The sequence below is a fragment of the Copidosoma floridanum genome, unplaced genomic scaffold, assembly GCF_036245765.1.
Source record: "Copidosoma floridanum isolate Cflo_tuat_1 unplaced genomic scaffold, Cflo_Japanese_pri ptg000004l, whole genome shotgun sequence".
Taxonomy (NCBI): Eukaryota; Metazoa; Arthropoda; class Insecta; order Hymenoptera; family Encyrtidae; genus Copidosoma; species Copidosoma floridanum.
Genome location: NW_028321881.1, coordinates 12,532,283 through 12,550,319, shown reverse-complemented (window position 1 = coordinate 12,550,319; position 18,037 = coordinate 12,532,283).

Here is an 18,037-nt window from a genome sequence, read left to right as displayed (position 1 = left end):
CCCTTTTCCGGACCATCATAAGTGTTGATATTCTGCTAAAGGTGCTTTAGGCTTGAATGTTCCTGGCGTAACACATTGGAAAAGAGCTCTCTATCTAGCTGTAACGCTTTACACGTTATAGTTTTCCTTCCAACAAATCTAGTTCTATGACAGAAGGCCAGGAAAGATTACCTAAAGATATTCAGGCAGTCAAGTTTGCTAGAAATTTCAATAAAGAAAGGGTCCAGCCCACCGATCCTTTTGAGGGCCATCGAACGTCGTACTACCTTGCCAACAAATGTATTACAACTTAAGAAAGTTGATAAAAAACAGCCTTCAGGGCTCACAAAAGTTTTAACGATACCTAAAGTCGCAAAAGGGTGAATTTAAAGGAAAACTTAAAATGCTTTTAATCTACACGATTTTCGGATCGGATGCAGAACATTCATCGAGATCAAAACAGCAGCGTCAAAATCGACGAATAAAGAATCCATTAAATGATTGATCAGCTTTTTATTATAATCCTACAAGAAATAACTTAAATTTTGCAGCTTTTCCAATAGGTACAATAATATATTTGTATTTGTATTTCTGTCGTGCTAAAAAATGGAGACATTAGGATCCAGGACTTTGTTTCTCTGGTAACAAAGTTTTGAGATGAGAAAAAATTTATGATTATTTTTTTGTCAGTTTTCAATACATACAGTTTTAATAAATAGCCCTTAATATTTGTTATAATGAGAAAGTGAAAATCTTCAACCCCTTAAGGACAACTATTTTATGGCGTTGGAAACGCGCAGTACTTTCCAACATCATTATATTTTCATTTTACTTTTTACAGCTCACTATTTGAACGAAATAAGAAGTTTTTGTTCTGTGAAGTGTCAAAAATATATGTCAAATTATCAACGGAAAACGGAGGGGCCGCTTGTCAAATGTATGTTAGAAACGGCAATCAACTTGATAAAAAAAATTGACCCAATAAAGACTGGACCTTATAAAATACTATAAAAAGTATCAAACTTAATGTACAATGTCGACACAGGCTATAAAAAATAATAATCGTTGGTATTCTACGTCTCGAAGCTTACACTATCTCCAACGTAACTACTTATAGTCTCTTACCAATTTATAATGTTGCTTATTTCAGTCAGATAAAATTTTTGTATCAAAAATTTACTTAAGGAGAGATGTAAGAAAAATATCCTTAGTTTGTTTGAACTATGCGCGATATTAAATCGGTAAGCTCGATCCCTCAGTTAATTGTTCATATTAAGACAATTAAAACCTAGTATACGTGGAAAATACGTATCAAGCAGTATGAGTGATTAAACTATACTGAACACAGCAAATTAAAGTGTGAATTATTTATTAAAGTAATTAAAAGAAATAAACCCTAAATAATAACATTAAATTTTGTTTCTTTGTTATTTACAGGTAGGTTTGACAACTAAATTGAATGATTTATTTTATGTTAAATAAAATAATAGAGGCCGTAGTTATTTTCAGAGAAACACTTTTTGTATTGTTTACAGCTTAAAAACAACATTATATATATATATTTTACCTTGACTATATTGCGCTACTGTATACAAGTTATGAATTAAAATTTTTAACTAACAATATCTTTTATCTATTTATTGAAACTTTTTTCATCGATTGTTATTCCATTTACAAGAAAATACCTAAACAGAATATTTGTACTCATTAAAAACAGATACTTACGTATTTCTTTTCTAAATTTATTATTTTTCAATACAAAATTTACTAGTAGCAAGTTTTGCCTTAAATTACAAAAAATATTAAAAAATATAGAACATTTGCAGAAGGGTCAAAGTTTTTCTACTCTGAAAATTTTTTAAAATATTTTTCAATGTGGATAGTCAATAAAAATGAATTATGTTTGATTATTATTAGGTTGATTTTCATAATAGTTTTAAAAATTTTAGTGAAAAGATAACTATCTAAAATTTTTGATTAGATGAAAAATTTCAGATAGTATTTTCTATTTCCGATTGATTTTCAGATTCAATTTAAATAAAAATATTACTTGGATTTCTACATCTCAAAGATTCAATATATAATTATTCATTAGAAAATAAAGCTTTCCTAATAGATGATTATATATTGACCTTTTGAGATGTAGAAATCCAAGTAATATTATCATCGTTTTAAAATATAATCCTACAGAATCGAACTTTGACCTTTAAATTTGTTAATAGTCATCAAAAGAGCTAATTCAAAGGGAAATTGTTTTCTTTACAAAACAAAAGGAAGTGATGATGAGCTGCTTGTACTTTTAGTTATTTTTATAGGACGGATCGCCGGCCTCACTAGTGAGGAGTGGTCCCTGAAACATAGGGCTTCTCTGGGGATGCTCATTGGCCTGGATCCGATGCATCGGCAGAGAGCGCCAGCTTAACTGGCGAGGAGTTGACGTTCTGAAATACGGAGTCTTTTCTAGGAAAAGGCTACACAGTGGCGAGTGGACTAGATGCACCATTGGTGCTGAGAGTGTCAGCTTAACTGGAAAGGTGCTTTACCGGAGATACTCGAAATGTGTCCATGGATTAGTATGATATCAGTAAAAAGTTTGGAAATGGGTGCGGCAATACATCCCCACACATAGCTGGTGAGTGGGTGACCCCGGTAACTAGGCCAATAATAGGCTGTCGTGGTAATCCGGTTGTGTGTGTATATATATATTTAAAGATTAGAGGGAAAAAAAATTCGAGAATCAAAAAAAATAAATAAAAATTTTTTACGTAATTAATAAATCAAACAGAAAGCACCCACTGCGGTTATTAAAAGAGACTTATGAGGGCTCTAGTTAGTCATTGCACCAACAACAATAAATTATTACTACAAGTTCCAGATGTAGAAAAAAATTCTTAAAGTTCCAGATTCATTCATAACGTTTAAGAATGAAAATGTCATGTGTTTTTTTTTTTTTTTTTTATAAACGTTCGATAATGGAAAACTCCTAGATTTGGCTTTAATGTAAGCTCTATTTATTTTGAAGCTGCTTCAGATAGTTAAATTATGGGCTATTCTTTTACAAACCGAACACTTTTTGACCGACTGGTCTCTGATTTGTCTCAAACTTTTTTATGGTTCCTATGTCAAAAAATAGGAGATACGTATTTCGGCTGTTTTTCTCATAATAAGTGATTCAAAGTTTTAAAATCAAGTGATTTTCGGCTTTTCGGCTTATTTCCATAACTCGGAATCTATGAGAGCTACAAAATGTTTATCAAGTAAACTGTAGTAGCTGAAGGATAAAATTTGAATAGTAAGATATTTAAAAGAAAATATGAACAAATTTATATTATTACTAAAAATTTTTATTTTAAAACTGATTTTTAACAATATTAATCAGTTTTCTAACCTTTCTACATATTTTGATCATATTTGGCATAAAACGCCCTACAAAAAACCGTTAAAAAAATTAAAAAAACTTTTACTGGTATAAAAAAAGAATTAATTATTGCAGCACGCCACGTCGAAAAAAACCATTTTTTCTGGTAAAATGATATTTTTTGCCCGTATCAGAAAAAACTATTGTTAAAAAAGTAGACAATTAAAAAGTCTACAATTTTTTTTCAAACTGTTAGTTGTCATGACCTGAAAATTTTCGTAAAAATTGCGTAATTCTATTTGCATAAATATATAAATAATGTTGAAAATTTCCGTTTTTTAATTCTCTGAATACAAATGGCAATTTATTTGCAAGCCTAATATTTTTGTAACAAAAAACCACTTCTTGAATCAATATAATAATTATTATTACTATTAAAAATACAATTACTTGCTTAATACGGCACGTCTTATCACGCGTAAGACTTACTTTACACCTCATTTTTCTGCCTAAAATCGTTAAAAAAAATACAATAATATTGATTAGGTCATTCTAGATAAAAATATTTATGCGATGAGTCCCCAAATATATTAGTTCTTTTGTTATTAATAAAAATAGAAAAATAAATAAAAAATATAATGATAGTTGATTTTTACGTATTACGTACTATGTGACATCTACTCGAAAATTTTCACTTAAGTTTTTGTTATACCAATAAGAATTGCTTCGCTTCTAATAGCTGTACGGAGATTAAAATCATGCAGTGACACTTTAAAGTGTTCTATCTAATGCTACTCAAACTTTTATTCAAAATATCGGTTTGATCGTCCAATAACGAATCATTACTCCCCGAAAAGGGCCACCGCTGCCAATGATCAGATCTGACTCTCTAAGTGACATCCTGTCACTATTTTCTGATAAAAATTGAAATAATTATGATTATAATAACGACTAAATACCAAAAAATTGTTAACTAAATAGACTTGATAAGCTTAAAAAGTTCACTTGCTAAGAAAATCAAAAAAGTAGAACGCTGCTGCTACACTACAAAAAGCTACGGCCTTCCGGATTACCTTATACACACGAGCTCTTTTAACCGGCTCTTCTTTAGGCTTTTCATAGTTATCGATTTAACTTTGTAATTCTTGTTTAATGGGTCTGATTAAACTTGGTTATTCGTATTCTCTGCTTCACTTTCTTCTTTCATGTTCTTTGTTTTTAAGTTTCTGTTGCTATTTCAACATTAATTTTTTGCAATTGACTTTCACTCACTCTTTGCAATTAAAAAGCAGTTTTCGTTGGATGATTTTGTAAATAGAAGGAATTAAAGCAACAATCTTTGCGAATCGAGGTGTTTCGTGATTTTTGTGGCCTTGTTTTAAGCATGCTTCTGATTATCGGTATAATTTTGTAGATAGGCGAACTTTACAGATACAGCATCAGTTGACGCTAGCTTCTCACCCTGAAAAAACAAGACCATTGGTCCAAAATGTTGTTGCCTCCAAGAAAAAAGACTTTCTTCTAAAAGCCAAAGGAGTTGAGCATGTCAAAAACTTTGCTCAACATGTGGAAGAGTCAGTTGCAAGCCAAGGAATGGTGGTTACTACTGCACAAAAAGTGAGGCTTGTGATCCAAGATTTGGACAGTATTGTCGAAGAAACGGAAATCAAGGAATCCATTGAGAAGATTTACAAAAATTGAAACCAAGATCTCGAAATTTAACTCTTTGAGGCAAACGGTAGAGAACAAAGAATGGCGTTGGTAATCATTCACGAAGCAGTTGCCAAGAAAGTGGAACGTACAGGCCGGATCAAGATTGGATTCGTCTCCTGCTGTGTTAAAAGAAGGCTAGTTGCAACAAGGTGTTTTAAATGTCTAAGGTATGGTCACGTATCCCATAACTGTAAAGAAAAAGATCAATTAAAGCTGTACTTCAAATGCGGAAGCTGCAATCACCACAAAAAAACTGTAGTAGTACAGCACGGTATTTCCTTTGCAAGACAAGAGACACGAAACAGGAAGCCAACAGCGGAAGCTGCTCAATCTTTAGACAAGTGCTATGAGAATTCGAGAGAAAAGCCCAAACGGCGAAAAAGTAAAAAGGCTGAATTTTTTAAAAAAGTGTAAGCTAATGTGGACCCACGCTGTGCTGAGTACAAGTGACTTTCAGCTAGGGAGAACATCAAGCATACAGTCTCGCTTGTAGAGAAGACAGAATCCTAAGGAGCGTTAGATACCGATGTGGGTCACAGGGTCCCTAAATCCTTTTTAGGACTTGATAGAATTGGCACCTCTTACAACTAGGTGCAAGCTAGCCCATTAATGCTGTAAGATACAATGTTCTCTCTGTTAGCTACACCCTAAAGTAACGCTAACGCGTTTCCAGGGTAAAACTACAGCCCAATAAGGGGGGGGGGATTTAAGTGAGATCAGTGGTCTCATAAAAAACATCCATTGCGTCCTACACTACCAGTGTCTCTGCTGCGTAGAGCAAGGCGTTTCTTTTTCCTCCACAAAAAAACACTGTAACTACTACCACAACTACCACTACCACTACTACTACTACTACTACTAATACTACTACTACTACTACTACTACTACTACTACTACTACTACTACTACTACTACTACAACTACTACTACTACTACTACTACTACTACTACTACTACTACAACTACTACTACTACTACTACTACTACTACTACTACTACTACTACTACTACTTCTACTACTACTACTACTACTACTACTACTACTACTACTACTACTACTACTACTACTACTACTACTTCCGGGTGGGGTTTTCGCTAGTTTCTCCATACCGGGCGCTTCCCCGGGTGGCGGATAGGGGCATCCTCTTAAAATATGAGGTGACGATGAACAGCTGGGTTGGCTCTCTGTGGTGTAGGTCGAGGGCGTGAATCGGAAGGCGTGTGTGGCGTTGGCATGCGTAACTGTGGCGTTGTTGACGGAGGACTAGTGCCTCATGTCTCCATCGGTGTGGATGCATGGGCTGGCTCTGCTTGTGCTCCTTATTCTTCGCTTTTTGTTGCTTCCGCGGGTGGCACTCATTGCTTGATGCGGGCCAACAAAAACTAGCACCCGTCGTGTATAGAAGTAAGCGGCGGTTGAAACATTCTTCTCAGATACATGCATCACACACTCTTACTAAACAAACACAGGGACACTTTCGGATTGTTCCGAGTTGCGTGTGGCGGGTCCTTTTCCGGGCTTGCGTTGGAGGCCCGGCGACGGGTGAAGCCGGATGATGAGGCCCGGGTAAGTCTGGGTAACCACATCTGATATGGCTGTACGCCTCAAGAACAAAAAAGACGTGGTGGGCCGACTAATCTAGGCTTACTACCACTGAGGAGGCTATATGGCGGCACCTAAGTGCCTTACGCCAGCCCGTTTTGTTGGGTTCTCTGCGCGGTCTCGAGACTGTACACCTGCCGCACGTCTCGCTGGGATGACCGTTGTGTACCAACATATACATACATTACACACGAACACCCTTCTCACACTTGTTACTCAACGCCAGGGCAGTCTCCGCGGGTGGAACTGAGGGAGAGTGGCGACTCCCGGCCGGCCCGAGCAAGTAGCGGTCTTCTCTGGTGACAGAGAGGGCTGCTGCCCTGGTTTTAACCCTTTCCAAATAGTTATTTCTAGAAAAAAGGGTAGTGCTGGCCTTCGCGGGTCAGTACGACACTAAAAAGATGCTAAAATGAAAAACGTCGATGTAAAACAGGTACCCCAGGCGGTAACCTCTCTGAGGGAATCCGCCGTCAGTTCCAATCCGGTAAAAGCCCGGGTGACTGACGCAGGCCCCACAGATTCTGGGGGGGGCCACAAAGACGTGTCTCATGGCCAACAGGGACTGCTAAATGTTCCATGGCCTTTCTTTACAGACAAAGGACGAAGAGGAAGCCTGTCGAGTATAGGCACTAACGACACCGAGGTTAGCAAGGTGTCGGTATTTAGCAACCAGACCCAGGAAGAGCTTGCCTCTTTAGCAGAAAGTGCCACTAGGCTCGGAGTAAAGCGACAGCAAGTTGCTGATAAAGTCCAATCAGCAACGAATGACATTACAGAGACGCTAAAACTGATTAATGATAAGTACGGCAACACAGCGAACGCTGTTAAAAATGGGCTCAAAGCGGCGCTTAAGCATCTTCAAGAGGCAGAGGTGCTAAGAGAACGCTGTCTTACTGAAGAAGATTTGTACATGAACGCTTGGAAGTCGTCATTTGAATCCCTGCAGTGGAGGGAAAAAAGGCGAGATTATTTCCGTCGGCATGTACAAAAACGAACCCTGAACACTGCCTTAAAGGAAATTGAACGAAGTAAGAGAAAAAGGAGCCCATCGGACAGCCCTGGAAAACGCCAGCATACTATGTCTTTAAAGAAAAAGAAGACAGGTAGTGGCAAACAAGAGGAAATTCCCCTGAATGACAAAACAAGCCAGAAGAAAAAAGTGGACCCCACAACAACAGTAGTAGTAAAGATGGCTGAAGGGCAGACCTTTGCAACGGTGCTGAAGACTATGAAGGCGAACTTTGACCCCGATGAGGCTAAAGTGGCAGTCCAAAGTGTTGTCACTACAAAAAAAGGAGACATACTTATTAAAGCCAAAGGTGTAGAGAATGCCACTGCATTCTCACAGCAAATTCAAAAGTCGGTAGCCGGACAGGGTACCGTGAAAATGAGCGACAGGAAAGTGACATTAGAGGTCCGAGACCTGAATGCCATTGTAGAGGAAGATGAGGTCAAAGAGGCTTTCGCTAGGACTTTTGGACATCAGAGCCAGAAGCTAGAAGTTGCTCTCTTAAATCCAAATGCCAGAGGACAGAGGCTGGCTTTAATCAAGGTGGACGAAACAACTGCCAGACAAGTAGAAAAGGAAGGCAGGTTACGAGTTGGCTTTGTAAGCTGCCGAATTCGAAGAAGAATCGAAGTAACAAGATGTTTTAAATGCCTGGGATATGGACACGTCTCGGGCAACTGTAAGGAAGAAAACAGATCCAAGCTTTGCTTCCGGTGTGGAAGCTCAAACCACCGGAAGAAAGAGTGCCTAGGTCCAGCACGGTGCTTCCTTTGCCCAACAACGGACAACAAGCACGAAGCAGGCAGCGGAAGCTGCCCTTTATTCAGAAGAGCCCTGAAAGAGGCCAGGGATAAGGCCCAAGCAGGGTCAAAATAAGGCAGAAAGGCCTTGAGTGGAAAGACAGGCTTATGTGGACCCGCGCTGCGCTGGGTATTTTTTACCTATCAGCAAGGGAAAGCATTAAGCTTATAGTGGTGCTGGCTGAGTAGGCGGCCTACTATGAAGCGCTAGACAGGGTGCTGGTCCTCAGGGACCCCGAGTCCTTTTCACGACTCGAAAGCATCAGCACCTCTAGCAAATGGTGGTGAGTTAGCTCGTTAATGCTGTGAGACGCGATGGTCTCCCTGGTGGCTCCACCCCGAAGTAATGCTAACGCGGTTCCGGGGTGGATCAAAAGCCACGCGGCATGGGGGGGGTTTTGGTGGGTGTGGGTGGTCTAATAAAAAAAATCCACCGAGTCCCACACTACCGCTGTCCCTGCGGTGTGCCTCAATGCATTTCCCCTCCCTCCACAAAAAAAAAAAAAAAAACTACTACTACAACTACTACTACTACTACTACTACTACTACTACTACTACTACTACTACTACTACTACTACTACTACTACTCCTACTACTACTACTACTACTACTACTACTACTACTACAACTACTACTACTACTACTACTACTACTACTACTACTACTACTACTACAACTACTACTACTACTACTACTACTACTACTACTACTACTACTACTACTACTACTACTACTACTACTACTACTACTACTACTACTACTACTACTACTGTAGTAGGGCGGCTGTGGGAGTGGCGCCGAAGAAATGGCGCTGATCCTGCAGGTGAACCTTGATAGGACCGTGCTCGCGCATGATCTGCTGTGCCAGATTTCCCGTGCCGGGGGTGCGGATATGCTCTTTATAAACGAGCCATCCCGCACGCTACCGGGCCAGGGCTGGTACTGCGACAGGACAAAATGCGCAGCCATCCTGATTTGCAGCGACAAATTTTTCGTATCCGATACTGGAGGCAGAGACGGGTTCGTGTGGATCAGGTGTGGAAGCGCTTTCTATGTGAGTTGCTACATATCCCCTAACATTTCGATTGTTGTCTTTAGAGATCGGCTTGCCGAACTTGAGGATGCTGTTCGAGTGTGCAGGGAGAGTGGTGATGTTGTCCTGGCCGGTGACTTCAACTCCAAGGCCATCGCTTGGGGGGAGCCGAGAACCGACCCCAGAGGGCGGGCGGTGTTAGAGATGGCTGCAAGGCTGGATCTCATCGTCATGAACTCTGGTGGTTCAGCAACGTTCAGGCGACCTGGTAACCGGGGAACAATCATCGATCTCACGCTGGTGTCGTCAGAAATGGCGGCACGGGTCTCTGACTGGCAAGTCCTGGAGGACTACACGGCTAGTTATCACCAGTACGTCAGCTTCGTGATACACGAGGATCGTGGTGCAGCTTCACGAGATGTAAGCCGAAGGCGCGTTAGCGGGTGGAACGTTGCAAAACTCAACCGAGATCTGCTACTGGAAGCCATGGTTGGCGCGCCGCCTCCAGCTGATTTAAACAAGATCAATAATCAGGCGGAGGCTGAGGCACTCGTGAGTGGCACTACGAGACGGGTCAAGGAATGGTGCGACGCGTGTATGCCCAAAAGGTCTGCCGGAAGGGGTCGGCGTTCGTGCTACTGGTGGACCGAGGACATTGCTGACTTGCGCAGAGAGGGGCAGCATCTACGGCGTCTTGCACAGCGACACAGAACTCGCGAAGGCGCCGGGGCAGCTGTTGTCGCGTACAAGGAAGAAAAAAAAGCGTTGGTGAGGGCGATCAAGGTGAGCAAGAACCGATGCTGGCGCGAGCTCATCGCCAAGGTTGATAAGGACACGTGGGGCTTGGGCTACCGGATCGCGTTAAAAAAACTTCGCGGTACGGACCCGACGCCGTCGATGGATCCTACCTTTTTGGAAAGGGTGGTCTCTTGCCTTTTTCCAGAGCATCCCACTAGGAGGCGAGAAGACATAAGTGTAAGACAAGTGCCTCTCTTTACGCTCGATGAAATAAGGTCAGTGGCATCAGAGACGCCGGGGCGAAAGGCTCCTGGTCCTGACGGGGTACCGTCCGAAGACCTCAAAATCATAGCTGCGAAGAAGCCACACGTTTTGTTGGACATTTTAATGCGTGCCTGCGCGTTGGACTGTTCAGCGAGCGTTGGAAGATCAAAAAACTGGTTTTTCTGGATAAGGGCAAACCACCCCCCCTGGTTCCGTCGTCATTCCGACCTTTAGGTATGCTGAACAATGCTGGGAAAATGCTAGAGAGGCTGATAAGAACCCACTTAAGAGGGGAAGTCAGCCTCTCAGAAAACCAGTACGGGTTCCGAAGGGGGCGATCGACAGTTATGGCTGTGTCTGAGGTTTTCAAGTCGGTCAGGGAGGCATGGAAACCCTCTTATAAGACGAGGAGCGTCTGTGTCCTGGCGACTCTCGACGTAAGGAATGCCTTCAGATCGGCGAAATGGTCTGACATAATGAGGGCCCTGAAGCGCCAGAATGTACCGGACTACCTGAGAAAGATCCTGGACAGTTACCTCCAGGATCGAGTACTCCGGTACGACACGAAGGATGGACCAAAAGAGAGGCGTCTGACGTCGGGAGTCGCTTAGGGATCTGCCCTTGGCCCTGATTTCTGGAACCTGGTCTACGACGAACTTTTGTGCCTTGAAATGCCTCCGGGGATCAAGCTGACGGGCTTTGCTGACGACATAGCATTGCACGTCACAGCGAGATCGCGAGAGGAGGCCGAGCGCAAAATACGGTGGGCGGTCGCGATAGTGTCGGAGTGGCTCCGGGATTACGGTTTTGAACTAGCTGTAGGAAAAACGGAGATGGTCGTCCTCACCAGGCAGAGGTGGTTCAGGGGTGACTTTCGCCTGAGCGTTGCGGGTGAGGTAATCTGCGCGAGCCCGGTGGTGCGCTACCTCGGAGTGTGGATTGATTCACGACTCACCTTCGGGGAGCACATCAGAAGAGCAGCCGATAAAGCCGCTGGGGTCTCTGGGGCGCTTTCGCGGTTAATGCCGAACGTTGGGGGCCCGCGGGAAGCCAAAAGACGGCTCCTTGCGTCGGTCTCCAACTCGATCCTGCTGTACGGTGCGGAGGTGTGGGCAAACGCACTCGCGAGGAAGGATCTCCGAGAGCGCCTAACTTCGGTGCAGCGCAGCGGATCCTTAAGAATCGCGTGTGCCTACCGCACGGTCTCCTCCGCTGCCGCTATGGTGATAGCACGAACGATACCCGTCGTGTTGCTTGCGCGGGAGCAGCGAAGGAAATTCCTGGGCTCTGGCGACGAAAGCGATAGCGACAGGCGGGAGCAAACGTTAACGACGTGGCAACAGGAGTGGGATCGGGCTGTGGTGGGTAGATGGACGCACCGCCTGATTCGGGACCTGCGGCCATGGGTGGAGAGAGGGCATGGAGAGGTAAACTACCACCTCACCCAATTCCTCTCCGGGCATGGTCAGTTCGATGCCTATCTCCACCGCGTGGCGGTGAAGGCATCTTCTAGATGTTCTTACTGCCCTGCGTTGGATGATACCGTCGAACATACATTTTTCGTGTGTGAGAGATGGCACCGTGAACGCCAGCGGCTGGTGGACAAGATCGGCGTGGCACCCGCCCCCAAAAACATCATCTCCAAGATGCTCAGCAGCGAAGAGGGGTGGTCGGCGGTGGATGGCTTCGTTGGGTCTGTCCTCCAGTAGAAAAAAAAAGAGGAGAGGGCCGCTGTGCAGGAAGCGGGGGCCCCCTGAGTAGGTAAATGTGGACCCAAGCTGTGTATCTATAGTGATCGGCGAGGGAAAGCATTAAGTAAGCGCTAGAAAACGGGTGCCGGTCTTCAGGGACCCCGAGTCCTTTTCAGGACTCGAGAGGATTGGCACCTCTAGCAACCGGTGGCGAGCTTGCTCGCTAATGCTGCGAGACGTGATGGTCTCCTTGGTGGCTCCACCCTGAAGTAATGCTAACGCGGTTCCAGGGTGGATCAAAAGTCACGCGGCATGGGGGGGGTTTCAGTGGGTATGGGTGGTCTAATTAAAAAAATCCACCGAGTTCTACACTACCGCTGTCCCTGCGGTGTGCCTCAATGCATTTCCCCTCCCTCCACAAAAAAAAAAAAAAAAAAAAAAAAAAAAAAAAAAAAAAAAAAAAAAACTACTACTACTACTACTACTACTACTACTACTACAACTACTACTACTACTACTACTACTACTACTACTACTACTACTACTACTACTACTACTACTACTACTACTACTACTACTTCCGGGTGGGGTTTTCGCTAGTTTCTCCATACCGGGCGCTTCCCCGGGTGGCGGATAGGGGCATCCTCTTGAAATAAGAGGTAACGATGGGCAGCTGGGGTGGCTCTCTGTAGTGGTTGTCAGGGGCGTGGATCGGGGGGCGTGTGTGGCGTTAGCGTGTGTATCTGCGGCGATGTGGACGGGGGACTAGTGCCCCATGCCTCCATCGGTGTGGATGTATGGGCTGGCTCTGCTTGTGCTTTTTGTTCTTCGCTTTTTGCTGCTTCCGCGGGTGGCACTCCATTGCTTGATGCGGGCCAACAAAAACTAGCACCCGTCGTGTATAGAAGTAACTGGCGGTTAAAACATTCTTCTCAGATACATGCATCACACACTCTTACTAAACAAACACAGGGACACTTACGGATTGTTCTGGGTTGCGTGTGGCGGGTCCTTTTCCGGGGCTTGCGTTGGGGGCCCGGCGACGGGTAAAGCCGGATGATGAGGCCCGGGTAAGTCTGGGTAACCACATCTGATATGGCTGTACGCCTCATAAACAAAAAAGACGTGGTGGGCCGACTAATCCAGGCTTAGTACCACTAAGGAGGCTATATGGCGGCACCTTAGTGCCTTACGCCAGCCCGTTTTGTTGGGTTGTCTGCACGGTCTCGGGACTGTACACCTACCGCTCGTCTCACTGTAATGACCGTTGTGTACCAACAAATACATACATTACACACGAACACCCTTCTCACACTTGTTACTCAACGCCAGGGCAGTCTCCGCGGGTGGGACTGAGGGAGAGTGGCGACTCCCGGCCGGCCCGAGCAAGTAGCGGTCTTCTCTGGTGACAGAGAGGGCTGCTGCCCTGGTTTTAACCCATTCCAAATAGTTATTTCTAGAAAAAAGGGTAGTGCTGGCCTTCGCGGGTCAGTACGAAACTAAAAAGATGCTAAAATGAAAAACGTCGATGTAAAACAGGTACCCCAGGCGGTAACCTCTCTGAGGGAATCCGCCGTCAGTTCCGATCCGGTGAAAGCCCGGGTGACTGACGCAGGCCCCACGGATTCTGGGGGGGGGGCCACAAAGACGTGTCTCATGGCCAACAGGGACTGCTAAATGTTCCATGGCCTTTTTTTACAGACAAAGGACGACGAGGAAGCCTGTCGAGTATAGGCACTAACGACACCGAGGTTAGCAAGGAAGAGCTTGCCTCTTTGGAAGAAAGTGCCAGTAGGCTCGGAGTAAAGCGACAGCAAGTTGCTGATAAAGTCCAATCAGCAACGAATGACATCACAGAGACGCTACAACTGATTAATGATAAGTATGGCAACACAGCGAACGCTGTTAAAAATGGGCTCAAAGCGGCGCTTAAGCATCTTCAAGAGGCAGAGGTGCTAAGAAAACGCTGTCTTACTGAAGAAGATTTGTACATTAACTCTTGGAAGATGTCATTTGAATCCCTGCAGTGGAGGGAAAAAAGGCGAGATAATTTCCGACGGCATGTACAGAAACGAACCCTGAACACTGCCTTACAGGAAATAGAACGAAGTAAGAGAAACAGGAGCCCATCGGACAGGCCTGCGAAACGCCAGCATACTATGTCTTTAAAGAAAAAGAAGACAGGTAGTGGCATACAAGAAGAAATTTGCCTGAATGATAAAACAAGCCAGAAGAAAAAAGTGGACCCCACAACAACAGTAGTAGTGAAGATGGCTGAAGGGCAGTCCTTTGCAACGGTGCTAAAGACTATGAAGGCGAACTTTGACCCCGATAAGGCTAAAGTGGCAGTCCAAAGTGTCGTCACTACAAAAAAAGGAGACATACTTATTAAAGCCAAAGGTGTCGAGAATGCTACTGCATTCTCACAGCAAATTCAAAAGTCGGTAGCCGGACAGGGTACCGTGAAAATGAGCGACAGAAAAGTGACATTAGCGGTCCGAGACCTGGATGCCATTGTAGAGGAAGATGAGGTCAAAGAGGCTTACACTAGGACTTTTGGACATCAGAGCCAGGAGCCAGAAGTTGCTCTCTTAAAGCCAAATGCCAGAGGACAGAGGCTGGCTTTAATAAAGGTGGACGAAGCATCTGCCAGACTAGTAAAAAAGGAAGGCAGGTTACGAGTTGGCTTTGTAAGCTGCCGAATTCGAAGAAGAATCGAAGTAACAAGATGTTTTAAATGCCTTGGATATGGACACGTCTCGGGCAACTGTAAGGAAGAAAACAGATCCAAGCTTTGCTTCCGGTGTGGAAGCACAAACCACCGGAAGAAAGAGTGCCTAGGTCCAGCACGGTGCTTTCTTTGCCCAACAACGGACAACAAGCACGAAGCAGGCAGCGGAAGCTGCCCTTTTTTCAGAGGAGCCCTGAAAGAGGCCAGGGATAAGGCCCAAGCAGGGTCAAAATAAGGCAGAAAGGCCTTGAGTGGAAAGACAGGCTTATGTGGACCCACGCTGCGCTGGGTATTTTTTACCTATCAGCAAGGGAAAGCATTAAGCTTATAGTGGTGCTGGCTGAGTAGGCGGCCTACTATGAAGCGCTAGACAGGGTGCTGGTCCTCAGGGACCTCGAGTCCTTTTCAGGACTCGAGAGCATCAGCACCTCTAGCAAATGGTGGCGAGTTAGCTCGTTAATGCTGTGAGACGCGATGGTCTCCCTGGTGGCTCCACTCCGAAGTTATGCTAACGCGGTTCCGGGGTGGATCAAAAGCCACGCGGCATGGGGGGGGTTTTAGTGGGTACGGGTGGTCTAAAAAAAAAAATCCACCGAGTCCCACACTACCGCTGTCCCTGCGGTGTGCCTTAATGCATTTCCCCTCCCTCTACCAAAAAAAAAAAAAAAAAAAAAAAAACTACTACTACTACTACTACTTCTACCACTACCGCTACCACTTCCACTACCACTACCACTACCACTATCACGGTATGCATAACCTTGTCGAAGGCCGTGCTGCTTGCAGCCTAGGTCGGGTGAGAGGGCTTTAACTAACGGCATACCATCCTTTCTTACACTTATGTCAAATCCTCCATCCTTAAACACAATCCTTAAAATACTATCATACATCTACACTGACACACTTTCGTGCCGTTGTTGGGTCCTGCCGTCGGTTTTGGCTAGACGCGGCCATTCGCGACCCTGTGCTGGCGCGGGAGAGGAGGCGAGACTCGATGCAGTGACCGGGGAAGCTCGGGTATCTCTACTGCTGATAAAGTCGTACGTCCGAGAATAAAAAAGATGTGGCGGACCTTTTAACTAAGGAGTCTGGCCATTGAGGGGCTATATAGAGGGCACTTTTAGTGCATACCAGTCGGTACTCTCTTGCGAGGCCAGGATTTGGGGATTGGCGGTTGTCTTTCCCTGGCTTGTGGTTGGAGCTTGGGACGACACGGAAGAACCTCACACCCACACTTAAACAGAACCCCATCACCTAGTTTGCTATTTCTTGGAACCCCTCAAAAATAGTCCCTAGCCGAGGGTAGAAGGCTCGCCGTGTTTGCCGTGCGGTGCGACCCGTGAGCGGCCAAAGGGAGATTCTGGGCGATAAGGCGAGACCTAGGCTGCATTCCGAAGTGACCCGAGCTGTCTTCGGCTCCTGCTGACTTCAAGACGGGTGGCCAGATTCTTAACCAGGTCTGGTCAATCGGCTAACACTGGGGTGGCCGCGAGGGGGAGTGGGCTAGTCGCGCTGATACTGCAGTTTTGCTGGCCTGGCAGGAACCTGTTAGGCTAGGATGGTGTGGGAGTGGTGCAGCTTCTGCTCGGCTCTTGCGCTTTTTCGGCTCGACGGACCTTTGCTTGGGCTGGTGGGATTGCTGGCTTGTCATTGCTGGCTTGCTTTGGCTGCTCGGCTCCTCCAGTGTGATGAGTGCGTTCTGCCATATGATGTCTGCCGGAAACTCTCCAGAGAGTGGATCGTGTCTTGGGTGGGGCGTGATGCTCGTGGTAGGGCGTGCTATATCTCAAGGTTACTTACCTGGTCCGAAACCACCCTTCAGGCATTTGTTGGAGGTGGACGGTAGCCTCCACTAGCTGAGGGATCCAGATGGGTTGGTGGGTATCTTGAGATGAAATTCACTTTTGCAGGCATGGATACTACCCAACCAACTATGAGGAAGAGGACTGAGGAGCAGAGACGGAAGTGGGCTGACGAAGAGGCGCTTGCTTCTGGCTCTACTATTGTGGCCAGGCTCGGACAGAAATCTGAGCTTGACGAGCGCGCGAACACGGTGTTCGACGCCCTTGTCAAGGCAGTTTCGGAGTTGAACGCGCTTGTGGCAAAGCACCCCAACACGGCGAAGACCATTAAGGATAACGTCGAGTTGGCGGTCGCTGCTGTAGGCGCCCTTGAGCGATACCAGGCGTGGCTGGACGAAGCCGAGGAGCCATCTCCGCAAACAACATCGGCGGAGGGAAAAAAGGTTAAGCGGAAGCGAGGGCAAGGGGCAGAAACCCCGAATCCAAAGACGACGGCAGAAAAGGCGCCGAAATGGGTAAGAGAGGCGCTACACCCCCTGTGTATAGCTGAGATCCAGCCAAATAGGCTTCATGGACAAAGGTCCAAAAAAAGAAAAAATAAGAAAAAATCTGAGAGGACCAATCCCCTAAGAGAAAAATTGAAAACCCCAAAAGTCGCCGAGGAGAGACGTTGCAGGGCCAGGTCCGAGGCGATACTGGTAAAGCCAGCCGAAGAAAAAAATTATGCTGAGGTCCTGACCATGATGAAGAGGGTCGACCCGGTCAGGGTGGGGGCGAGCGTTGGGTCCGTAAAGGAGACAAGGACGGGGGGTGTTCTCGTCAAACTGAGGAACACCGCGCCTGAGCGCCGTGATGCGTTCACCGAGGCAATAACAAGTACCGTGGTGGATATAGGTGGCGTGCGAACACTCACCCCACGTCTAACCTGGGAGATCAGGGACTTCGACCCAACGGTGACTAAAGAGGACGTCGAGGTGGCAGTATAGGGCTGCTTTGCCGAACGGGTGTCCCCTGGCGTGGCTGGTCAGCTCTCCTCTGGAATAAGGTGAAGGAGGCACGGAAAATAAGACAAGAAGCGCCTGTGTCCTGGTGACTCGACGTTAGAAACGCCTTCAACTCAGCCAAATGGTCCTATATAATGAGGGCCTTATGGCGCCAGAATGTACCGGACTACCTTAGAAAGATACTGCACAGCTATCTCTAGGATCGGTGTACTCTGGTACGACACGAAGGATGGACCAAGAGAGAGGTGCCTGACGTCGCACAGTGGGCAAAAACGGGTTTTTTCGTTCCAAAATCGTAGAACTCGCGAA